Below are 24443 nucleotides of genomic sequence, written 5' to 3' on the forward strand. Positions count from 1 at the left end.
CACAAGACACCAATACCCTGGGAAAACCTCCCTCTTGGAGGTGAAAAACCCAGTCTTAAACTATAAGATGTATTATCTTAATGGTAGGCAATTACAATATAGCAGACTTATCTCTGATTGCTGTCCAATCAGCAAGTTGCCAAGATGATAGAGGATGCAGCCCTAACCAGCAGTAAATGACCAAAGGAGCAGATCAGCAGAAGATGACTTCAACAGGCTGAAGCAGAATCAAAGACAATCTTGACAACTTCGCTTAACAATGTCCTTGAAGTTCGCCAAAGTGCAGACCAGCAGATTCGCTAAGGGTAGAAGAGCAGATCACTAAACATAGAAGAGCAGATCACTAAGATAGAAGAGCAGATCGCATTTTGCAAGTAATGAATATGTTTGACTTCATCTTGAAGTTGTTATATATATATATCCTTCTTTTGGCGGTAGACCTCCTTAGGTCGGCTTGCAACAAATATTAATTTAATGTTATATTGTTATTGATATTTCCCACGTTGGACACTTGGGTCCAGCCCAATGCCTTAGCACGTTACATTTTGGGCCCAGCCCTATCACACATTGAATTGCCTTTCCCACGTTACATTTGGGTCTAGCCCAATAACAAGTACATTGAAATATTACATATATATTTGATGGTCATTTGACAACATCAAAGTTCGATAATCAGATATCCGAACTTAGCTAATATTTTCAACACTGGGGGTGGTGAGGTCGATGCTCTCTGTTTTCCCTTTTAAATATGCCTTAAGAAAAAGTTTCTTCACTCCAAAATTTCGGTGGGGCCATGCAATGCCAAAGACCCGAAAAAAATTTACATTTTCAGCCAGTGGTTGGTGGGTCCCAACAATGATGTGGCAAAGACATGTAAAAACTTTTAAAATTTCCATCTCTGGTTTTGTGGGGCCCAGTATGTGTGTGAGAAATGTGAGGAAAGTGGCCATGAAATGGGGAGCTGCTACGTGGAGAAAGAGGGGGAATGGGTTGTTGGAAGAAAGGGAGACATAAGGGGTACAAATGATGGAAGTAGGAGGTACGTGGGATAAGGAGGTATAAGGGGAAGGAGTTAGGAGATGGGAAGTAAAGTGGAACGGGAGGTATAAGGGGTAATGAAAAGGGTAAGGGGTGTGAGATGAAAGGGGGTTGGGACAGGGATAGGATAGGGGTAGGCTAGGATGAGGGTAGATGGTAGGGTGGAAAGGGTAGGTTAATAGGTGTATGGTAGAGGTAAGCTTAGGGAAATAAAGGAGGTAAGCTTAGGGAAATAAAGGAAGTAAGACTAATGGGATGTGGATTAGAATACGTGATTTTAGGGGAATAAAGGGGTAAAGGGGTAGGTAGTGTGGATGGTAAGTTAAAGGGAGTGTGAGATAGAAGGAATGAGTAGTTAAGATGTTAGGATAGAATAGGGGTAGGGGTAAGATGGTGTGGGTATTGAATGGGCAGGTGAATGGGTTGGAATGTGAAGGAGGTTAAGGGATGGGGGCACGAAAGGGTAGGGAAATGGTAATTAGAGATAGAGGTGGGAAATGGGAATAGTTAGGATGGGGGGGGGGGCAAAGGTAGGTGAAGGTATAGATGAAAGTAGGTAGGTGATGGAAGGAAATGGAAAGGTGAAATAGGGATGGCAACTGTAGGGATGGAGATGAGAGCGATTGGGCCTGGGCACCCACAGGCAGTGTTGGGAGAAGTGGAAGTGATAAAACCTTGACTGGGCAAAGGAAGTGTCGAACCTCAGTTCATCTTAAAGAGACAAACTTGATCAACTTCTGACCTCTTGACTCACTATACCTTTTTAATGCAAAGGTTCATAGCGAAAGACCCAACACTAACCTAGAACTAAGCGAAGAAGACTAACCCTAGAAAGCAAAAAGTAGGGGTCCCCATTTGCAATGGGGCGATGCGTGAAAATGTCACTACAAGTCCCCATCTTGATGGGGCGATGTGTGATGTGGTCACAACAGGACTCATGGTCGCAAAATCTCATTTTAGAGAATTTTCTGAAATATCAAAGAGATCTCTGTCATTCTTAGATGGCTACATACCCATTCTTGCTTCAATATCAAAAGTACACATAGTATTTAAGGAATGTATCCTGTCAAGACTAATGATGAGTTTCATCATTATGTTTTTAGTTAAGACAGGCATCCCTTAAACATTGGAAAGGTATTGTGTTTACTGTTATTTTTTACCATACTACCATCACAAGCATTAGCGGTCTTCTGTATGAGAACTCAGCCCGATCCTTAACACTACTTTGCATACATATGAATTTTAGTGCCAATACACAAAAATCCACCTTAGTGAATCCTTATTGCCCAAATTTTAAATACATAGCTTTGCAAGCTTATGCCCAGAGAGAAATTGCTGTTATATAGGGCATCATGCATCGAATACAATCATCTACTATAGGGAAGATGTTGGGCATTACCAAACTCTTGCAGCACGAGGTTTGTGATGCAATTTGGACCTCTTCTTCCTAGCAAGACATCTCAGGCACTAAGTCGGATGATAATCCAGTCATGTCTGTTGTGACCATTTCACACATCGCCCCATTGCAAATGGGGACCCCCTCTTTTTGCTCGTTTTTCGCTCGCTTTTCGCTTCGCTTTTAGGATTTTGTTAGTCAGTCAGTTGTCTGGATTTAGGGTCAACCCTTAGGGTTTTAATTAACGTCTTTTCAAGCCAGAATCCAGTCAGTTTTGAGAGCTTTTGAGCTTCCTTTCGTTGAATGCAAATTTTGAATGCAATGATTTCGCCAGAATGGTCTATTTTCAATTGGAATGTTGAATGCAGAGCTTAAATTTGTCTAAGTGTTGAAGATGAAATGTGAATTTTGACCAATTGACCAATTTTGACCAAATTTTGAGTTTTTTGATTTTTTTTCCCGGGCATGGGGAATGATTTGTTTTCGCCTTGTGAAGTGATAAAATGTATAAAATCATGTTCTTTTGGCCTGTAGGAGCAAAATCGCTCCTGTCCCTCAGTGAAGGACCGGAGCTACAAATCGAATATTGCTTTGTCCTTGCAGGATTTTAATGACCTAACGATTTGAAGATGTCGAAGGGAAGATGTTTTATCAGATGAATATAACTTGAGATGCCGTCGTGAAGGAGAATGGTCCAGAATGCCAAAATCGCTCCTGTCCCTCTCCAAGGGACCAGAGCGATATTCTTCAGAAGGCGAGATTCAGGCAAAGATCAAGTCAAGTTTATGTTTGAAGGCAAGGAAGGATGTGAAATGAACTCATTGAAGATAAATTGAAGATTTTGAAACGTCAGCAAGGACCCTAAATGCTTAAGTTCGCTCCTGTCCCTCAGGAAGGGACCAGAGCGATTTTTGTTGTAGATGATTTTCTTGCCCATTTTGAGTGGATCCCAAGGCATGGATGAATGGAATGGAACATTGCGAATCCGTTGAATATAAGTTTTGAAGATGACGAAGTGAAATGAGGCCTACAGAGCTAGAATCGCTCCTGTCCCTCTCCAAGGGACCAGGGCGATATAATGGCTATACTGTCGTTCCTCCAAATTCAAGGCACTCCAAGACAAGAAACGAGGTGGCAAGGACGTCTTAAGGCATCTTCGTCAAGAGCAAAGCATCAAAGGTCATCGACATTGAAAGATTTACACTAAAGACTCCTAGTTCGCTCCTGTCCCTCTCCAAGGGACCAGAGCGAAAGTTGCATAAAGGCATAAATCTTGAAAGTTTATCAAGCATCAAGCAATCAAGGAGGATCAAAAGACTTTATTTCATGCGTTGAAGACAATTGCAAGTTAAACAAGGCAAAGACGAGCTCAAAATGTTGAAGTTCGCTCCTGTCCCTTGGGAAGGGACCAGAGCGATATTGAATGTATTGGCTAATTCATGCAAAAATCACGTAAGGTCAAGACTTCACAAGGTTGTAAAAGGTTCAAGGCGTCTTTTGAAGGAGATATACCAAAGTGTTGAACGTTAAAATATTATCAAATGAGCTATAGAGCCTATATCGCTCCTGTCCTTTGGACAAGGACCAAAGCGATTTTTACAAAAAACACTCATGCTCCTTCGAAATCAAGACAATGTAAGGAGTGGCGAAGTAAAAGACGACCTTTGGAAGACAATGAACGAAGAACGAAGATCAAATGTTTACAAATTTGAGCCAGGACATGGAGATCGCTCCTGTCCCTCTCCAAGGGACCAGGGTGATATTTGCCAAAACACATGATATCCTTAAAGATCACGTTGAAATAAGGTTGCACAAGGTTTTAAACATCATTTGGAAGGTGATACAAAGGAAGATAGACATTGATATTACCAATTTGAGCTTAAAATGGAGAAAGACAAGGATCGCTCCTGTCCCTCTCCAAGGGACAAGGGCGATGATCCTTTAAATATCAAAATGTCTTGTGAAAAGCAAGTGGGACGAGCATGGAATGAACAAGCGATGTTATTATTTGCCTTATGATGAAAATTGGAGTTCGAAGATGCAAGATCAACGTGAAAACATGAAGATCGCTCCTGTCCCTCTCCAAGGGACCAGGGCGATAATGGTTATAAAGGCACTAGTTCATACAAGCAAGACATTCAAGTTCAAAGGACCTAGCCAAAACGCCAAATTCAACGTGGAGATGGAGATCTCGAACGCCAAAATTGCCAAGATCGAGACAAAATTGATGGATCGCTCCTGTCCCTCAGTCAGGGACCAGGGCGATGAGGTTTGAATCTCCCCACTTTTCATTTTTGGCGCTCAAACAAATGTTTTTTGAATTTATTTTAAATGCTAAATCGATAATTTTTGAAATTCAATAAATTAGCATTTAAACATTGCGCTTAATATTAATTAATTATTTTGCCTTTAAAAAATCGAATTTATTAATTTAAATGATAAAGGCATCTAATTAATTAATTAATCAATTTATTAAAAATCAAAGGGAGCGCTTAAATATGGAGGTCGGCCTTCATTATTTAATTAAAAATCGTTTAAAAATTGCTTTATTTCACAAAAGTCGGCCTTAGGGTGAATGGTGAGAAGCGCTTATAAAGGGAGGTGAAAACCATCATTTTTACATTGTCATTTTACCATTCAAGTGCGAGTTTTCATTCCAAGCAAGGTGGTGCGAACTATCAATCAAAGGAAAGTGCGAATTGATATCCAAAGGTGGCGCTAATATCATTCAAGGTGGTGCGAAATTTGGAGATTCATTTGTGCGAACTTGAAGATCTATTTGAGCGAATTTGCTAAGACATTGGAGATCACATCAAGGACATATCAAAAGGTGGCGGAATTGATATTTTGAAGAAGAGATCACGTAGAAGACCATCTTTCGTCAATTTTGCCTAGGCGATTTTGTTCTTTTTGCATTCTAGAGTTAGCTCTCTGTTGAGGTATGGCGATTTGGTTTTATTGTTTTATTTGTTGATCGTCATATTTTAAATTTTGAATTTTGAATTCCTAGCTCAATCGTTTTATTTTAGGAAATGATAACTCAAAGACTTATCATGAAGTTTCCTAAAATACTCTCTAATCTATGTTCTTCATTGCAAAATTTAGTTTCTCATTATGAAATATTGTGTAGGTATGGCAACCCCGAAGGCGGGAGCATCCACCAGCCATTCCGCTCTCATGAAAGAGGATCAGAAGACCGAAGAAGTGGAGACCAAGATCATGTCGAAGTGGAGCAACATTGGAGATACAAACTTGGGTAACTTTAGCACGAAGAAGTTTCGAGAGGTCCCTTACATTGGCAAGCCATCACCTGTCGCCCGGAGAATAATCGAGAGTGGTATCATTAAGGCGGCCGGCTTTCCTCCAGCTATTCAGTGCCGCGAGTTGATGATCGAGTGTGCTCGTCACTATGATCCACAGTCCAGAACGATCGTGTCTAATGAGGGAAACACTTTGGCGTACCTTTCAGAGGAAGCTATAAGTGAGGCTTTCCATCTTCCAGAGCACAGGGACATGATATACAAGAGCATAGAAGGAGCCAGATCAATGTACGAAGATGATCCAGATGCTTGTCTAAGCATTATCAATAAGAACTGGCTACTTAAGAGCCGTCCCCGTCTGAGCAAGGTCCCGAGCACACCGCACAGGATTGATTTCCAGGAGGAGTACAGAGATTTAATTACCATGCTCAACCGAGTTACAGGAGCCCCTCATGCCTTCTATTTTGAGAAGTGGATGTTTTACTTCATCCAGGTGATTGTTCAAGGGAAAGGTACGATACATTGGGCTAGGATGATTAGCCATTGCTTAGACGTACAGTTGAGGAGACTCAAGGCTACTAAGTCCTTCCACATGAGTTCATATGTCATCTATGCCTTGATCAGGAGTGTTGAATACGCAGGACTGCCTCACAGAGGAGTGATTGGAAGAGGACCCGGCGAGGTCAGAGCTTGTGATTCCTATGCCTACTTGCATCATCCGCCAGGGAGCAACTATAAGTTGGTTAATGATACTTTCACGATGAACATCACCAGGACGTTGCAAGGTGGAATTCACAACAGATTATCTCAGGATGCACAAGAATTCATAAAGAGGTACGGTGCTTGGTTCATTCAGTTTCCGAAGTTCACTTATATTAGAGTGCATGGATGTCCTTTACCACCATACATGTTGCCGAGATATCCGACAGACAGAATTGTGTTACTTGAAGTAACAAGACAGTTGGCAGCATATGTGAAGGCATTCAGACACAGACATCAGAATGGAGTTCCAGTACCTATCATTTTGGGTAATTCAGTTGAGGTATGTCCTAATGCTTTAGCTATGGATGACGCAGAGAAGGAGTTAGCCTTGTATTCTTTTTCATCTTTTGCTTTGAGAGAAAGCTTTGATCCACATGGACATTTAGAGGAGACAGTCGGCAGGAAGTTTAGACATGAGTATCAGATTGAAGATTTTATGATGAATCTCTTAGATGATCTTGAAGTGAAACGAAAAATGCATTCTAGATTGCCTTTGGATTTCATCAGGAAATGCAGGATATACAGAGTGGCCGACCAAGCTCAGGGCAGTGGCAGACATATCCAGTCTTCCTATGATCGAGAAAGCAAAACAATAAGGTTAGATTGGAATGAGCCCGAGGTCGTGGATTTAGATACTTTGATGGCACCAGTCTTGTCTTGTACTCGCAGATGGGTTGACATTCAACATCAGAAGTTGAGAGAACAAGGCATAGCTATGTCTTTCACTTTGGAAGAGAAACCTGCCGAAGGTGGAGCTAGTGTGAGTGAAGGCAATCCTAATCCTAGAAATTCAGGTGAAGGAGACCTTCGATGTGCCAGTGAGGGCAATCTCCATTCAAGAGGTTCGAAGAGGAAAGAGAGACCTGGAAAGAGAGAATCTTCCAAGAAGAAACAAGAGGCTAACAGAGATCGATCATCCGGTACTTCTTCTAGACCTGAGAAGAGAACAATTCAAGTGGAAGAATCCATGGAATCGATGGTACAGAACGATAGGCAGGAGGAAGGACAGGCACAGCATGGGTCACCAGATGGATCTCTCCAAGACTATGAGTTAGATGAAGATAAAGAAGACAATGAAATATCATCTCCTCCCAGACAAGAAGAAATAGTGCATAAAGAGATTCAAGTTCAAGAAACAAGATCGATTATCCCAGATTGGTTGAAGGAAAGATTAACCAAGGTGATCGTAGTAGAGGACGAGGACAATGCAATTGATTTAGAGAGCCTTGTTGGACGCTCACATGAAGTAACAGAAAAGAAGAAGGCTACCAAGATGTCCAAGATGATTCGAGATGAGACTGGATCCAGAAAACTGCAGATAGCTACATCGGCAGTAGACAAATATGAAGGTGAGATCCTAGCAGAAGAATATGATATACAGACTTTTGAGTTAGGACCATCCACAGCAGAGCAGACACTAGATGATGCCACCGATTCATTTGAGGCATTGAAAGACAAGCTTAGAGAAGAAATGGAGAAGAATAGAAAGCTTGAGAGAGAGGTCGGTGCATGGAGGACATATTTCAGTCACATCAATGAACCTTTGGGACGTCAGGATCCAGCTAGATCACCCGTCCAAGCACTTCCACTTCAATCAATCAATGAAGCAGAAAGATTCAGGAACATGGTCCAACGTACAAGTAATTGGATGGATAGATCTCATACAGTGGCTATAGAGTTTGTAACAAGGATGATGAAGATTATTCATCAAGCTATCCAGGTTCTTGAGATGATCCACAATTTGATGATAACAGTAGCTGCATTCGCCCATACCAAGGATGTTATCATTCCTGTCTTGAAAGTTATTAGACACACATCAAGGAAGGTCTTAGCACAAGAGAAGATCTTGGATGGGGAATCTCACAGTTTGTTTCAGTGGTCAACCTTGCTCCATATGAAGAGTGTTTTCTTCGAGGACATCAGTGTTAGATGTGGCCAAGTTGAGGAGGTGATTAATCCGATCCAGGACAGAGTATTTGAGGTACTTCGTACCATTCTTGGCAGAAGGATCGAGGTCGAGACAGATGTGGATATGCAGGAATTAGAGGATAGAATCAAGATCATCTTTTGCAAGGACGCTAATGTTACAGATGAGCAATATGATCAGATGTTTGCCACCATGCTCCTGATTGAAAGAACAAAGGAACTTGAATCTACTTGGGACGCAGCTCTTCTAGATGCATTCGATCAGGTCATCCACTTAGAAGAGAGTATGAAGAATCTTCCTGAGATTCCAATTGCAGAAATCGAAGGAATCGTGACAAGATTCATTGCATATGCCAAAAAAGAACATTGGAAAGGGAATAAGATTCTAGATGAAAGGTTGTTATAGATGACATGGCATCTTATTTGTCATTGGTTTATGTCTCCTAGGTTTTTGTGCCAAATTTAATATTTGGCTATAAATTTAATATTTGGCTATATATTTAATATTGTTCAGTAAAAAGGAGGCCATTTGTAACAAACCCTAATTAGGGTTTAGGTGTCATGATCTTGACCGTTGATCTACTTTCGATCTGGACCTTTCATTGTAATTGGGGATGCTATTTATACCCCCATTTTTCATTTCATTTGGTAATAGTGTAATAGTCAATAGTTGATGTAATAGAGAAGAGAGATTAGAGCTAGAAGCAATTTTATTTTGTAGCAAGATTGAGTTTTGAAGAGAGGAATTCAAGCAATTGTTGTATATGATGACTTGGAAATCAATAAAATATTGAAGTTATGGTGTTTTGTTGCAACTTTCTTGGTTATCTTCATGGTTGTTCAAATTACTTGAATCATGCTCAATCAAAGTAGTGTGTTAATTTGAAGGACATTGTGTGAGACTTGATCTTTGGTAGGATTCGTAATCCAAACCACTAGCTTCTTGTTGATTGTAGGAACGGCTTGCGTGGTCGACTGGAGAATACTTTGAATCCCTCAATCTTCAATCATTATTATATCTTGGATACGTACCTTCGTGGTAGTGTCTTTGATCTTTGATGCATTGGATATCATTTTGTTACCTTAGAAGATCGCATCAATTTCAATTGAGTTGTTATCTTATGGCAAAATTGAAGTTGGTTGAATCTTGCCAAGTCTTGTCCATACTAAGTCATTCATAAGGTTAGACTAGATTAGACCTCTTTCAAACCCTACTCTTTTGTTATTTTTGAAAAGTTTTTTTTTTAGTTTAGTAAAATCTTGAACTTTCGGAATGCGTAAGACCCCTTGAAGGAAACAGCAAATCACATCATACCGCTGGAAGCTTGTCCACACGTAGAGACCCTACTAAAAGAACCTTGGAGTCTACCTAACTGATCCTTTACGCGAATCTTCAGCAGTTAGAGACTATTTTCTCAAGAGAGGATAAGATGCCTATTGGTATTTTATTCTGTGTATGATTGTGTATAAAGTACACGTCAACAATGTCCAAGATATCAACATGGAGAGATAGGTGGATTGATGTTTGACAGTTTATTCACCATCCTTGCATTAGTAAATGAGTTTGACATAGAAGCCATGGCTACCTTGTAATCCGACATTGAAGCCAAGGCCATTGTAGGGGTATATGATGTTTTTGCAATCTTTGTATACTTGAAGGGTTGTTGAGCAATTTGCCAAGGGAGTTTGTTGAGCTGCATCTTTGATTGGGGGTTAGGGATAGAAGTTTGCATCAGATCCCTCTAGGAACATGCTCATATACCTTTCTTGCAGCTCCCTTCCTCCTTTCTGCTTCCCGTTGTGGCTTAATATCTATCAACATTTCCAGATAATGCTCCATTTATCTTTTGCCTTTGTTGCTGCCACTGTTGTTGCTCGTGGGTGTCACTGTTACAAGTTCGAGTATGGGGTCGGGATTTAGGTTTGCTGGTATGGTGAATTTTGTTTTTCTAGAGTTTGATATAGTTATGTTTGGTACTCATAATATATAATAATAAAAACAAATATATTAACAAGAAAAATAATATATAAATACAAAATAAATTTAGACTAAATAATTAAATAAATAATAAATCAATTTATGTATTATTTAAAATTTTATAACCAATAAATATATTTAATTATTAAATTAGCCCCTTTATTATAATAATCTCCTTTCCCATCAAACTTCCACTTTAGGTATTTGTTTGTTTCAATTTTCAATAAGAAAACACAGGAGTTGAGAAAACTTCAGAGATGTCTGCAAGCCAACCAGGGGTATTTTGCATGCATATGGAATACTAGTTGTGTACAATGATTTTTATTGATCTCCTCTTCAAATACCACTCAAAATTACTGTTCGTCGTTCCACTCTTGGCTTCTCAGATCTATCTTGTCACTTCTGCATCTGCTGTCATGTTGACTGGAAGCTCTGCCACTGCCTGTTGCCTGTTGCCCGTTGCTTCTTTTATTATTTCTGTCACTATTGGAAATTTATTGAACTTCACTATATTGTGTTTTTGCTCCACCCTTTCTTTTCTTTTTTTTTCTATTTTCTCTATGTTTTCCCTTGGTGGCTAAGTTTCTGGTATGCTCTCCAGAGGCCCTGAATCTGGGTCTGGTTTGAAATTTTTTTGGATTTGAGTTTGATTTATCCTGGAATTCCACCAGGGCACTTTTTTTGTGAGTGGAATTATCCTGAACAAACCTGGCAAACCCAGATTGATTTTTGTAGTCTTTTGCAGAACCAAAAATGAACCCGTGGGATTTTTTCTGCTCATGTCTGCAAGAAACTGGTCGAATCTGCCCAGGTTGTGCATGATGAAAAGATACTGTAGTACTTAATTGCCACATAGGCTACTCTGTTGCATTCACTACACAAATTCACACTCATATATTCTTTGGTTGGATGTTTTATTGGCAGCGGAATGGAATACAGTGGAATGATCACTTGTTTCATTGCCAGTAGGTCATCGCAGTGGAATAGGCACTTGTTCAATGCTGCTCATCAGTCATGTCAGGGTTTTCCTCACGTGAAATAATGAATATCCTACCTTAGCATTTCTGACTAGTGAAACTTGCTTAAGTCCTCTTGATTATGTCTATTCAAAATGAATATCTTACCTTATAGTGAATGCAAGAAGGAGGCTGCAAATATTATTTTATTTATATTTGTCAAACTTGAATGTCATGATAGAGGTCCACTGTTTAATATTAAAATAATAAAATTAGGTCCTCACTTGAGTTTGACAAATTTTTTTATGGTGGTTTTGTTTGTTATATGCATGTTATTAGGTATATGAAAATTTACAGAGCTTAAGTGTGCTGTAAAATGTGTTTTCTTTTAGATTTGCCTGTACTAATTCAATGTGTATCCAGTGGGAACCCAAGCTTAGATCTGTACCTGGACCTTTTCGTGACAGGTATGGCCCCAGGTTCATATATATATATATAGTAAACCCTAAATTGGATATGGCATTGGATGTTGTGGTACCTTATCTAGAAATATTAGATAAGGTAAAGGTTAAAATAGGATTTTGTATATGGATACGTTTGATACCATTTTTGTACCCTATTCAGGAGTATCATACCCAGTATACAATACATAGATATTTGTATTTGGGCAGAGGAACGGAAGTATTCATATTTAGGATTAATTTATATCTAAGTTATTGATATGGGTATGTGTACAATGATTCATGTATGCTAGTATGCCATTATTTTGGTACTGGGTACATATTAGGTATGTCTATACAAAAAAATTTAAAAATCATACACATCTATCTATCTAGTTATCTATATATTAAGTTCAGATAGACACATAAAATGCATTGAATAACCAAAATCACCATAAAATACTATTCAAGAGTCATGTCAATTTGTCAAACTCAAATGTCATGACAGATAATCATTGTTAAAGATAAAAATAATAAAACTACAATTCATCGTCATATTACTCTTTCTAAAGAGCATCACCATTGACATTGCATAATAGAGGTACATTAGAAGAATCTCAAGTATCTTGGTCCTCAAAAATTGAAGATTGTTGGGTAGTGGCAACACCCATGCAAGTTGCATGTTTAGCCTAGTTGGTGATGAACCCTTGATGTACACTTATTGATACAATTAATTATTTTTCCCAACTTTTGTAGCATTAGGTTGAAGAAATGGACAACACAAGGTCACCCACCTACAAACTAACTGCTTCACAATTTTTTGTGTTAATTGTTAAACTTGGAAAAAACCATTAATTTTTTAAGGGACACTATAATCACATTGATAAAGGACTAACTTTTGGCATCCTTCCATCTCTTGAAAACAATGAAATTACCCATAGTTGGCAAAACCTTGGCAGACCAAATTTTTTGTTTCAACAACTTTAAAATTTGCTTAGACTTCCTTAGAAACATAAATCTTTTGCAAAATTCAATGAGGAGATGTATCCAATGAGTACAAAAGTGTTTGCTACTAAAATTGATTGATTTGAATACAAATTGAGTACAAATTGCATCATGATGTGGAATCCTGATGGCTGATAATTATCAGAGTGTTTGGAATCATAAGGACTACTCGCCACAGTGAAAGGAATGCTGAAGTACCAAAAATCATTAAATGCCATATCTGATTGTTCATGCACCTCCTTGTTCTACCCCATTGCTTCCAATGATGGTTGTATTCCAGGTGTGTTTTTGGGCACAAAAAACTATGTGGTGTGCATGTAGTTGTAGGCATTGACACTCTACTTGAAGTAGATGAACTGGGGGCCAATGTGCTTTGGATGTTTGGACCACGAAGAGAGCCCACTATGCCTCGACATGTTGTATCTTCATCTGATTTTAGTGGCATTTGAGGACCATGACCACAAGTTACGGATGCTACTAGGGTTGCCCTTGTCTTCTCCACAATGAGTAATGCCTACAAGGTAGGCATTCATCTCTCTTTTATCTCTTCAGTGGCATTTTGACAGGGCTTGGCATCATGATGACTAATGCCTGCAAGATGGTATTTGAGGTGATTTATGCCTCCACGATACAAGTTTTTACATCTATTGCAAACAACTAACCTCTGTATCTGTCCTTGTATGACATGTTTCTAAGTAGGGTCGTTAGGTCTTGCAGGATGAGTGTCTATAACCGGCAGCAATACTGATTGGGTGGAGCGACTGGAGCTTGAACATGAACTTGATCCAGAAGCTTTTCTATTTGCCATTGTATGATGCATTTAACCTACCCTGACAAAATAAAAGCATAACATTTTAAATTTTGAATACAAAAAAGTTAACCTAAATTCAACATAAATCACATTAATTCTTGCAAATGGGTTCCTCATTAATTCTTGCCAATAATGTGATCAAACATTATTGAAAAACAACCCATTTACATAGAGGCATCTTGTAACATGTAGATTGGAAATCCCTTTGGAATCATTTCAAAATGTTTTATCCAATGGACCCATTTAAAGTTTTTATTTTATTTTATTTTTATAATATGTATAAGAGGTTTCGTTTCATGCCTGGCCAAAAATGGGTGGCTTATTGTCACAATTTCGAGATTTGTAGGAGATGGAGTAGGAGGGGACATCCTTGAATGAGATCTTCTCTTTGTAGAAGGTTGCATGCATTGAGTTTGCCATCCACAAAATCACCTATCTTGATCCTTGAATTCCTAATGGGTTGTAGTGAATAATCTAGATTCTACATTTTTCAACGCCTTTATGAATAAGGTGGTGTATATTTTCTCAAAATCTAGTCTTGTGTACCCTTTTGGTGCCTCGTTAATTTTCCTTACCAGTTCTTGCCAATACGATGATCAAACAATATTGAAAGACAACTCATTTGCTTAGAGGCATCTTGTAACATGTTGATTGGAAATATCTTGAGAATCATTTCAAAATGATATATTCAATGGACCCTTTTTAAGATTTTTCTCTATGTATGAGAGGTGCCTTTCCATGCTTGGAGGAAAATGGGTGGCTTATGGTCACAATTTTGGGATTTGTAGGAGATGGGGTAGGAGGGGACATCCTTGATTAAGTTCTTCTCTTTGTAGAAGGCTGATCTAATCTAAGGGTAATTGTTGTTTCCACTAGATCTTGCTCTTAGATATATTTCAACACTCATAGATGTTGACATAGGTGCATCCTTCTTTTATAGGCAAGATTCCAAGATCATGCTAGGAATAGCACACAAATGGGTTTTCACTTGACTATATGAGTTCTTATATATCACACCACACCCACTGCAAATCCAAGCGTAGGTTCTATCACTTGCAAATTACTCTATGTCCCACCACTTTTAAACTTACTCTATAATGCCAATACTTCCACAAGGGTGAATTTTGGCCAGTTTTGAAGTGGGGTTGGCCAATAGAGCTAGAATTGATTGTCATTGTAATCTTTATGGCAACAAGTTTGGAAAACAACACATTCAAATCAAACAAGAACAAAAATAATCCTAACTCAAATAAACTTATAGTTAAGTTTTCAAGTTGACAAGTCAAACTTGAGGGTCAACACATTTATTTTTTAATTTTTTGAAAAAGTGTGGGTACCTTGGAATCACATAGGCTACCTATACCTAGGTATCTTACAGGCGAATTTGGTAATTTAGATTAATATGCATAGAATGACATGGATCAAGAGGGAAATAACATTCTAATGCTGATTCTAATTGTAATCTTTTTGAGCTACAGCTCATCTCGACCAGCTAGGACTTGAACTGATGACCTTTTTTCTTCTAGAGTGCTCTACTAACTGAGCTACTGGCCTCTCTTTGGCCAGCCCATCATTGGTGCAGGTGTGGCTTATTTCCAACACCTCCCCTTAAGCCACACTTCTGGTGCTTTGGGGATCCTAGCTTGACTCTGATACCATATTTTGAGCTACAGCTCATCTGGACCAACAAGTACTCAAACTAAGGACCTTCATTTTCTGCTGTTGTGCTCTACCAATGGAGCTACTGCCCCCTCTTTGGCCAGCCCATAGTCAGTCCCAGTGTAGCTTATTTTCAACAACTCATAGAAAGCAGCATGAGGGCATTAAAACAATTGGTGCCATGTGGATGGATTTTGATTAATTTTTTGCACCTTTAGATAACTCTTTCGCTAGTTTTGTTGTGCATGACTCTGCGCCATCTGCTTTGATAAAATCTTGAACACAATCTAGTCTATCATGTGAGTTATCAATCTTATGAAGTTATTATAGATTTTACTTTTGCCTGCTTGTTAATTTTTCTTCATTTAGGGCTTAACTGTTTTAGATATACCTCTCTTGTTATGTTCCCTTCTCTTTAGTGCTTTGAACTTGATTACCTTTCTTAAGGTATGGAATCATGATATTCAATCTGCATTGCCTACCATGATTCAAAATGCTAACAAAAAATGAGAAATGCTGGCATAAAAGAGTATTTTTTTTTTAATAGTAAAGATAAGAGTATAAACAAAAATACAATTAACGCAGAGTTTATGTTATCAAACAGCCAACATCATTGTAAAAGTAGATCTAGACCAGCAGTATTAGATCATGTATAGCTGGCAAAAAAACACTACAGACATTGTCTGTCAATGCCTAACTACCAGCATCCTTATGATCATTTTAAAACTATTTGTCATCGCTGGTCACAATCATCAAAAAAGAGCAAGGCGTGTTACAATATTTAGCAATTATCTTCAGTAATCAGAAGTCACACTTACGCTGAACTGATTCAAGTTGCCCTAGCTAATAGGGGGATCTATTGGAGACATACTGCTTTTGGATCTCACTACCTCTATCCCCATGCTGTCAGTCTCATTTACATGTACTCTAATTCTGTCTTCCCCCTCCTTTTTCTTTGTCTCCCTTTGTGTTTCATCTTCATTGTATGCATCAGCCCTTGTAAGAAAGGCTTGTTTTCCTCTTTATCAAATGACCAATTCTGTCTTTATAGGACTTCTGAAGCAGTTTCCATGGTTATTCCATTTTCCAGGAGTTTCATGAACTTGCGCTTTGACATCTTCATTGTTACAGTTACCTTTCCAACCTTTTAAATCAAAGCAAAATATGTTCCAAATTTCTTTTGCAAAGGAACAGTCAAAGAAAATGTGTTTAATCATTTCTGGCTGTCTACAAATGCTGCAAAGATCAATGTCAGTGTGGTTCATATTAAAAGGTAACCTTTGAAAAGTTAAAAGCCACTTGAAGCATGTCTTTTTTGGTTCAAAGATATTATTCCATTGCCTGTTAAAGATATTTTGCCATTGGTTAGCATAATCAATTAAGGCTTCATTATTACATAATATTCTATAAACAGTTCTAGCATTAGTTTTCTGAATGTTAGAGACATCAGTCCATACTAACGGATTAATGTACTTGCTATTATGAAAATAATCCTTCGGGAGATGGAGATTATCACATGCATTTCTCAGAATTGTGTAAGTACGCCAATTAGAAGCAGGAATATTAAATTCTATACTCAAAGCAGCCCAGGATTTAAGCTGCCCTTCTTTAATGACGTCACCAAAGCACTCGATTCCTTTAGAGGCCTAACTTATTGCTAACATCGTTGGAGAAGGATTAGAGGCTTGTTCTTATGGAATAGGTTCGACCAAATGGACCTTTTGGACTGGATCAGATTATTACCGATAATGATACCTTTATTGGCTATCTTATCCTTCACCAACTTAGAGTCCTTCCAAATACTTTTAAAGACTATGGATCTTGCAAGGACCACAGGGAATGTGCTTACTAACAAATCATAGAAAGGAGCATCGTCCAAGACTTGGCCTACTTTGGGACAGCCAAAGTGATGTTATTTCTTATTAGAACTTTCCAAGGCTCATAACCTTCCATAGCCTTGAGTATCCATTTAACAGCTAGAGCCATACCTTGGGTCTTGAGATTTTTTAATCCAAGGTCACCCCTTTTTTTATCCAGGCAGGACCACTCCCATTTAATAGAGTGCTGTTTGCAATTGCCTTTATCATTCGGCCAAAGAAATTTCCTTATTTTTTTCTGAATGTCATTAACTTGATAGTGATGAAGGGTACTCCCCTCATAAACCCAAACACACAACAGAAACAAGGAAAATAGATAGGAAAATGCAAGAAAGAAATACTTGCTTTCTATTATCTCAATGAAAGGAAATTACAACATTCAAAAAAAAAAACGTGCAACAGCCACATGGGCATTCTCATTACAATAATCTGCATGCCAGAGCCACGATTTGCACTATAGGAACTGCCCCCCCGTAACCCTCATTTGTCTTCTTTATATTGGGAATTTTAACCGCCTAGAATGTTTAGGAAAGTGTAACTCCCCCTTTTGGGGCCAACCACTTTTGTACCCCATTTCCCTTATATTGGAATATGCCCAGAATGGGTTTTGGCGTCCTTTGGGATATTTTGAGAATTTTTATTTTTATTTTATTTTTCTCCTTAAGTAGCACAACTTCCGGAGGCCATATCTTTTAATCTGACCTTCGGATTTTTAATTATGATATATTGACACATCGCCTCATTGCAAATGGGGACCCCCACTTTTTTCGCTTTTTAGGTTATTTGTCTTAGCTTAGCTGTTGGTAGTAGTAAGGCCGTTTGCTATTAGCCTTTTGTTTGAAGAAGTGCACTTTCTTAGGTGGTGTTGTGACGTATTCACACATCGCCCCATTGCAAATGGGGACCCCTGCTTTTTGCTTTCTAGGGTTTGTTTTCTAGGTCTTTTAGGGTTTTGTCTGTTAGCCTTTGTAGGATGAGTGCTGTCGAGGGGATCGTTGGATTACAGGCTTTGCTTGAGCCAGGGTGAGTCCACAGGGCCCCAGAATTAGGGTTTCTTTGAGAGTCTTCCTTAGGACCTAGTTTTGCTCTCGTTGCTAATTGTGTCTTGCTTTGTGAGTGTGTACCATTCTCGAAGGTCCGAGCTAGGTCGAGTTGGTGAGTGATGGAGTCTGGAATGTCCTGATCCTGAAATTTGGCTAAGTCTGGAATGTCCTGATCCTGAAATTTGACTAAGTCTGGAAAATTGAAAATCCTCCAAAAAAACTAGATTTTGCAATATAGCTCCTGGAGGTCTGAAACCACTCTCAAACACCCTGAAAGTATATATGGAATATATCTTAAAGTATAGGAACTATACTTAAATGTTATATTCCATAAAATTATCTTGACGGAGAGTCTAAAAATGTCAAATTTCGCTCCTAACCCTTCCAGAGGGTCCAGAGCGAATTTCGCTCCTGACCCTTCCAGAGGGTCCAAAGCGAAGATCTCCATAAGACATTCTAGTTTGACCCAAACTTAGAACCAACTCGTTCCCAGGCATCTTTGAGGGCAAAGCACTTGTTTGGATGGAAAAGTGTGAAAATGAAGTCAGGATTTTGGCCAAGATTAGGAATTTCGCTCCTGACCCTTCCAAAGGGTCCAGAGCGAAAATCCTTATACACCTTAATTTATCACTTATCAAGACCAAGTTCCTAGTTTCCAAGGCACGTGTGGAGATGTTTTTGAATGTTCTTGCCTTGAGAGGGAGTTGGATGATTTCAAAGATCAAGATTTTGCTTAAAAAGTGATTTTCGCTCCTGACCCTTCCAGAGGGTCTAGAGCGAAATTCATTATAAACTTCATTTGCCACCTTGTTTGAGCTTGAAACCTTGTTCCTAACTTGGAAAACCATCTAATTTTGCCTTGTGAAGTGGTTTGAAACTTGAACACTAAGCAATTTGGCCTAGAATGAAGATTTCGCTCCTGACCCTTCCAGAGGATCCAGAGCGAAAAATCTTATTTGAGCTAATTTTTCACTAATTTTGGCTAAATTGTGTTATGCAGGGTCTCTTGGAGTGGAGATTGGACATCATTCAAAGATTTGGAAGCATGCAAAATGGTGAATTTTTGACAAGGAAGGCAATTTCGCTCTTGACCCTTCCAGAGGGTCCTGAGCGAAATTTTGAATAGCTCTAATCTTGCAATGAAAAAAAGTCAAGTTTTGGGCATAGATGAAACAAGGACAACTCCTTTTTGCCTCCTGAGGAAGTTTCAACTTGAAAAAATGAAGGATTTTGGTCAAAATAGTGAAAATCACTCCCGACCCTTCCAGAGGGTCCAGAGCGAAATTCCTTAAAATCACCTTTTTCTTGCAAGGTCAAAGCAATTTTTTAGTTTTTTATGGCTTGAAGGAATGTGGGGAAGTATGTTTGTCCTTTGAAGATAATTGGGATAGTCAAGAAGAAGCAACCAAGCCTAGAAAAGGAAATTCGCTCCTGACCCTTCCAGAGGGTCCAGGGCGAAAATCCTAAAACCTATCTTTTCCTCCAAAGTTTGAGCGAAGCTAAGCTTAGGCATGGGTTTGAAACGACATTTGGATTGCCTTGTGGAAATGGATTGCCATGAATGCAAGTTTTGAAGCCAAGGAAGAAATTCGCTTCTGACCCTTCCAGAGGGTCCAGGGCGAAATTTCTAAATTCTCCCTCTTTCTTGCAAATTTAAGACAAAATCTTTCTATTCATGATTTGGATGGGAGAGAGGCATGATGTTCTTTGCCTTAGAAGTGATTTGAAGTTAAAAGCATGAAGGAATATGTCTAAAACTCAAAATTCGCTCCTGACCCTTCCAGAGGGCCCAGGGCGAAAATCATAAAATCAACATATTCCTTCTAAGTTTTTGCTAAGGCAAGGATGCACTAGGGTAGAAATGACCTTTAAGACCATTAATGAGTAATTGTTTGCTTCAAAACTTGATGATTCTAGGCCAGAGAGGGAAAATCGCTCCTGACCCTTCCAGAGGGTCCAGGGCAAAAATTTGAAAAACCCCTATTTTCCCTTGCAGGAACAAGCCAAACTTGGGTGGAGTGAATAAGGAAGAACATTGCCTAGCTAAGAGTGAAAGATTCAACAAAAGTTGATAAAGGAGTAAGCCCAAGGAGGAAAAATCGCTCCTGACCCTTCCAGAGGGTCCAGGGCGAAATCTTGAAGAAGCTTCACTAAGCCTCAATCAAACCTTGATATTCCCAAATTTTCACTAAATTTGCCAAATTCAAGACATTTGGAAGACTAAAACAAGTCTGCATTAATTAAGGCATTTTTAATTTAATAAATTAATTTTTAGGCCTTGAAATAATTAAAAAATTTTACCTTGGAGGCACTAAAATTAATTTTTAAAATTAAAAAATACAAATGAGCGCTCAAAAAAACATTATTTTGCCTTTATAGGCAAGTCGGCCACCTTTTCAAGGAAATTTTATTTATTTTACCCCTTATTTGCCAAGTCGGCCTTGAAGGGAGTAGGGTGAGCGCTCTATATAATGGGGGAGTATTGCTTCAAGTTTCAAATCATTCATTCATCCCTTCTAAATGCGAAATTGAGGAGCAATTTGAGGAGCGAAATCCAGCAGATTGGAGGCGAAATTTTGCTAAGTGTTGGAGGCTAAAGAAGGAGAAGCTCTTTTGGAGGCTAATGGAGGCATAATTCATCCAAAGGAAGACCACAATTCAACCCTTGTCCAGCAAAATCCGGTCTTCTTTCATCATTTTCCAAGGTTTCATAGTTAAGCATTCAAGGAGGAGGTATGAAGAATCATTTTTTTTGAAGTTCTTATTCAAGACTTATTGTGATTTCATAGCAATTTTGTAAAGTCTAAGTCTTGAAAATCCAATTTCCATTCATAATTAATTTGAAAATGTATAATTCTTGATTTATCATGTCTTTTTCAAATTAATATCTTAAGCCATTCTCTTGGAAGGTCCTAAATTCTATGCTTTAAGGTATGATGCTCAAAGACTAATTTTAAGTTTTTGTGTAGGTTTCAAATAACCACCCAAAGCCGGAGGATCTATTACTTAGCAGACTCTCAACAAAGAAGATCGGGCATCGACAAGGACGACCTTCTTTGGTCAAGCATCATCAGGAATAACCTCTTCCAATCCAGCATTCCAAGGCGAGGTACATCATCATCCTGCACATCAAAGACAAAAGAAGTCAGAGCAAGGGTTCGTTGAAGAAGCAGATAGTTTCAGATGAATTAATTAAAGCTAGCTTCTCAACATCATCGAATTGGATATCTACCAAGTTGCAAGTATCAGACAAGGTGGCATCCTAGTCATCACTCTTCCAGTCGGGTTGGTCCACCTCAGCATGTCCGGATTCAATGTACCTGACTCATTAAAGGTGGCACAAACTTCGATGTACCTACCCCAGCTATCCATTGGTCGAATATTCCAAAGAAGACGTGTCCAATTAATACAATTATTTCATTGGTCAGAATTGAGTTTGTTGTAATAAACCCTAATTAGGGTTTTCATTGTAGAATCTTGGCCATTGATCTCAAATTGATCTTAGCCATTGAATTGTATTAAGGGCACTATATAAGCCCCGACTCTTCATTTGTAAAGGCTAATAGAAAGTAGTTAGTGAATAGTGGAAAAATAGTGGGTAAATAGTTAGTGAATAGTCAGTTAATAGTATAGCAATTAGAGTAGAGTAGAGAGAGAAGGCAAAGATTGTTGCCAAGATGTTGTAAAAGACTTGTAAAACTTCATTGAAGAAATGGTGAAATCTATGGGTCGATTCAACAATTTGCATGGTCTCTATACTTCTCAGTTTTGATTTCATGTTATTAGATGAGTGGAAGAAATGTGTTTGATTGATGGTGAAATTTGTATATCCATGCTACTAGCAGTTTGTTGATTGCAGACTTGCCTTGTGTAGTCAACTGGAATCATTCAGCTTAAGCTTAACTTCAATTGTCGCTTCTTCATTGATATGCATTAGCCTGATGGTGTCTATGCCTGTAGTGATGATCTCAACATCATAAAGCTTTCCTTCGAAGATCGCACTAACCTTGTGGAGATGGTCCTGGGATGTCAAAACAAGACTTAGTTAGAATTTCATCAAAGATCATTCGTTGCTCCTACATTCTTAGTATCAGAATTAGATCCTTTTCTCGCCCTCATCCTTTTTTCCTTTTTTCAAAAAATCTAGTCTAGTGAAATCCTGTGTTCCAGTAATATTCAAAGCAAATCAGACATTTAGGTCATCAAGTGTAAGTCCCCTTGTGATTCCAACAAAATCACATCATACCACAAAGAGCTTATCCACGAGTAGAGAACCTACATACAAGAACCTTGGAGTTCCCTCGACTGATCCTTCGGCGAGATCTTCAGTAGTCAGGAAACTTTGCTCAAGAGAGGATAAGGTACCTTTAGGTATTTTATTCTGTGTTTGGTCGTGTACAAAATACACATCAACAGGTGGCTAGGCAATGGTAGAGTCATTTCTCCCTCCTTAGGTTGGAAAGAGTTCGAGTGATGTCAATTTGAGCATAGTAGGTAAGGAAGGCCAATTGTAGGTTGAAAGGGCAAAATTTGACTAAGTACATGAAGATTTCCATTGCTTCCTCTTAGGAGCGAATACGTCTTCCTTTGCTCATTCTCAGGAGTGAAAACGTCTTCCTTTGCTCATTCTCAGGAGTGAATACATCTTCCTTTGCGGTCTCAGAAGTGAACATATCTTCCTTTGCTCATTCACAGGAGCAAATACGTCTTCCTTTGCTCATTCTCAGGAGCGAATACACCTTCCTTTTCTCATTCTCAGGAGTGAATACGTCTTTGCTCCTTCACAAGAGCGAATACGTCTTCCTTTGCTCCCTCTTATGAGCAAAATCCTCTTCCATTGCCCTCATCTTGGAACAATTTGAACTTCTTGAACATATTTCAGGGTAGGGAGCAAGTTTAAGTACCTTAAACATCATTTTGATCATGGAAAGAAGTAAATGCATCATAATTTTGACTAAGGAATAGAAAGACAATAGCAAATTTGAAAACACTTCCTTTACTCCCTCTTAGAAGTGAATACGTCTCAGATTTCTGCTTCTTGCTTCCTCTGCCTTTTCCGGATGACTCAGATTCTGCCCTTCACTTCTTTGATTGCGGAGCTCCACCGAATTGTGGCTTCCTCACCACTCTAGCATAGGTTGCTGTTTTCTTCACCTCTTTCACTGCTTCATCAGATTCTGTCTCTATGTCCTCTTTGGGATTTCTCCTTCTTCCTCTTCTCCGCCCTACCAGATGATGTTGTCTATGGCTTGGGTGGAGGAATGGGCTTCTGCACACGGGAGGTAGGTTTAGACTAAGTACCTTCAACATCATTTTGATCATGGAAAGAAGTAAATGCATCATAATTTTGACTAAGGAATGGATAGAAGATGGCAAATTTGAAAACACTTCCTTTGCTCCCTCTTTGGAGCAAATACGTCTTCCATTGCTCCCTTCTAGGAGCAAATACGTCTTCCTTTGTTCTCTCATGAGAGCGAATTTGCTTCTAAAGCCTCCCTTAATGATAATTTGACACATCTACACACCAGGAGAGCAAAACTACAAGATTTAAGTTGATGAAAAGAGGAGAATTGATGAAACCTAGCTGAGTGGTGAATTCGAAGGTTACTTCCATTGCTCCCTGATTGGAGTGAATTATACTTCCATTGCTCCTCATTAGGAGTGGATATGTCTTCCTTTGCTCTTTCATGAGAGTGAATTTGTTCCTAAGGCCTCACATGAAGGGAATTTGATGCATTTGAGTGGGATGGAATGGAGGGTAAATAGAGGAAATCGCGCTAAGTGTCTAAATTGTAACAACTTCCATTGCTCATCATTTGAAGTGAATGTCACTTCCTTTGCATTCATGTTGGAGCGATTTCCATTCCCATCATATTGGAGCAAATTTCTCTTCCATTGCTCCCTTCTAGGAGCGAAAGTTATTCCCATTGCTCCCCTGCAGGAGCAAACTTCCTCCATTTGCACTCAAAAAGTCCGAAATTCGTCTTTTAGTGTGATAGGGAGTGTATTGATTCAGTTAGTTTTGTTATTTCATCAATATGATTCAAAATGTTTTCTTTTCCAGGTTTGATTGAAGAATAAAAGGCAGGAGTGAGGAAGCACATTTAAGACTACACCAAGATGGAACACAACACAAGACCAGCATGACATTCAAAAGAAAAAGGATTTCATCGACAAGCAGAATGATACCGAGAAAGGTGACTGCGCAAGGACTTCAAGATATTCGAAAGATTTCATAAAGAAGAGAGGTCATACTATCACCTAAGGGCAAGATAAGCTAGCAAAGATGGAA

General features: G+C 38.9%; 1 protein-coding gene across 4 annotated transcripts in view; it reads left to right on the top strand.

Moving 5' to 3' along the window:
• Positions 1 to 24443, top strand: part of LOC131076938 (small ribosomal subunit protein bS1m) — a 52555-nt gene that overhangs the window by 19389 nt on the left and 8723 nt on the right. Inside the window, exon 2 of one of the 4 annotated variants that reach the window (XM_058014290.2) lies at positions 21121 to 21137. The exons of 1 other annotated variant lie outside the window; for it this stretch is intronic. The gene's annotated coding sequence lies outside the window, so the exon portion shown is untranslated. Of the gene's footprint in view, positions 1 to 11284; positions 11623 to 16321; positions 16599 to 21120; positions 21138 to 24443 lie in introns of those variants that run through there. 2 more of the 4 variants (XM_058014292.2, XM_058014289.2) reach the window with 2 other exon arrangements.

This window comes from Cryptomeria japonica, chromosome 10 (assembly GCF_030272615.1).
Source record: "Cryptomeria japonica chromosome 10, Sugi_1.0, whole genome shotgun sequence".
In the NCBI taxonomy this organism is placed as follows: domain Eukaryota; kingdom Viridiplantae; phylum Streptophyta; class Pinopsida; order Cupressales; family Cupressaceae; genus Cryptomeria; species Cryptomeria japonica.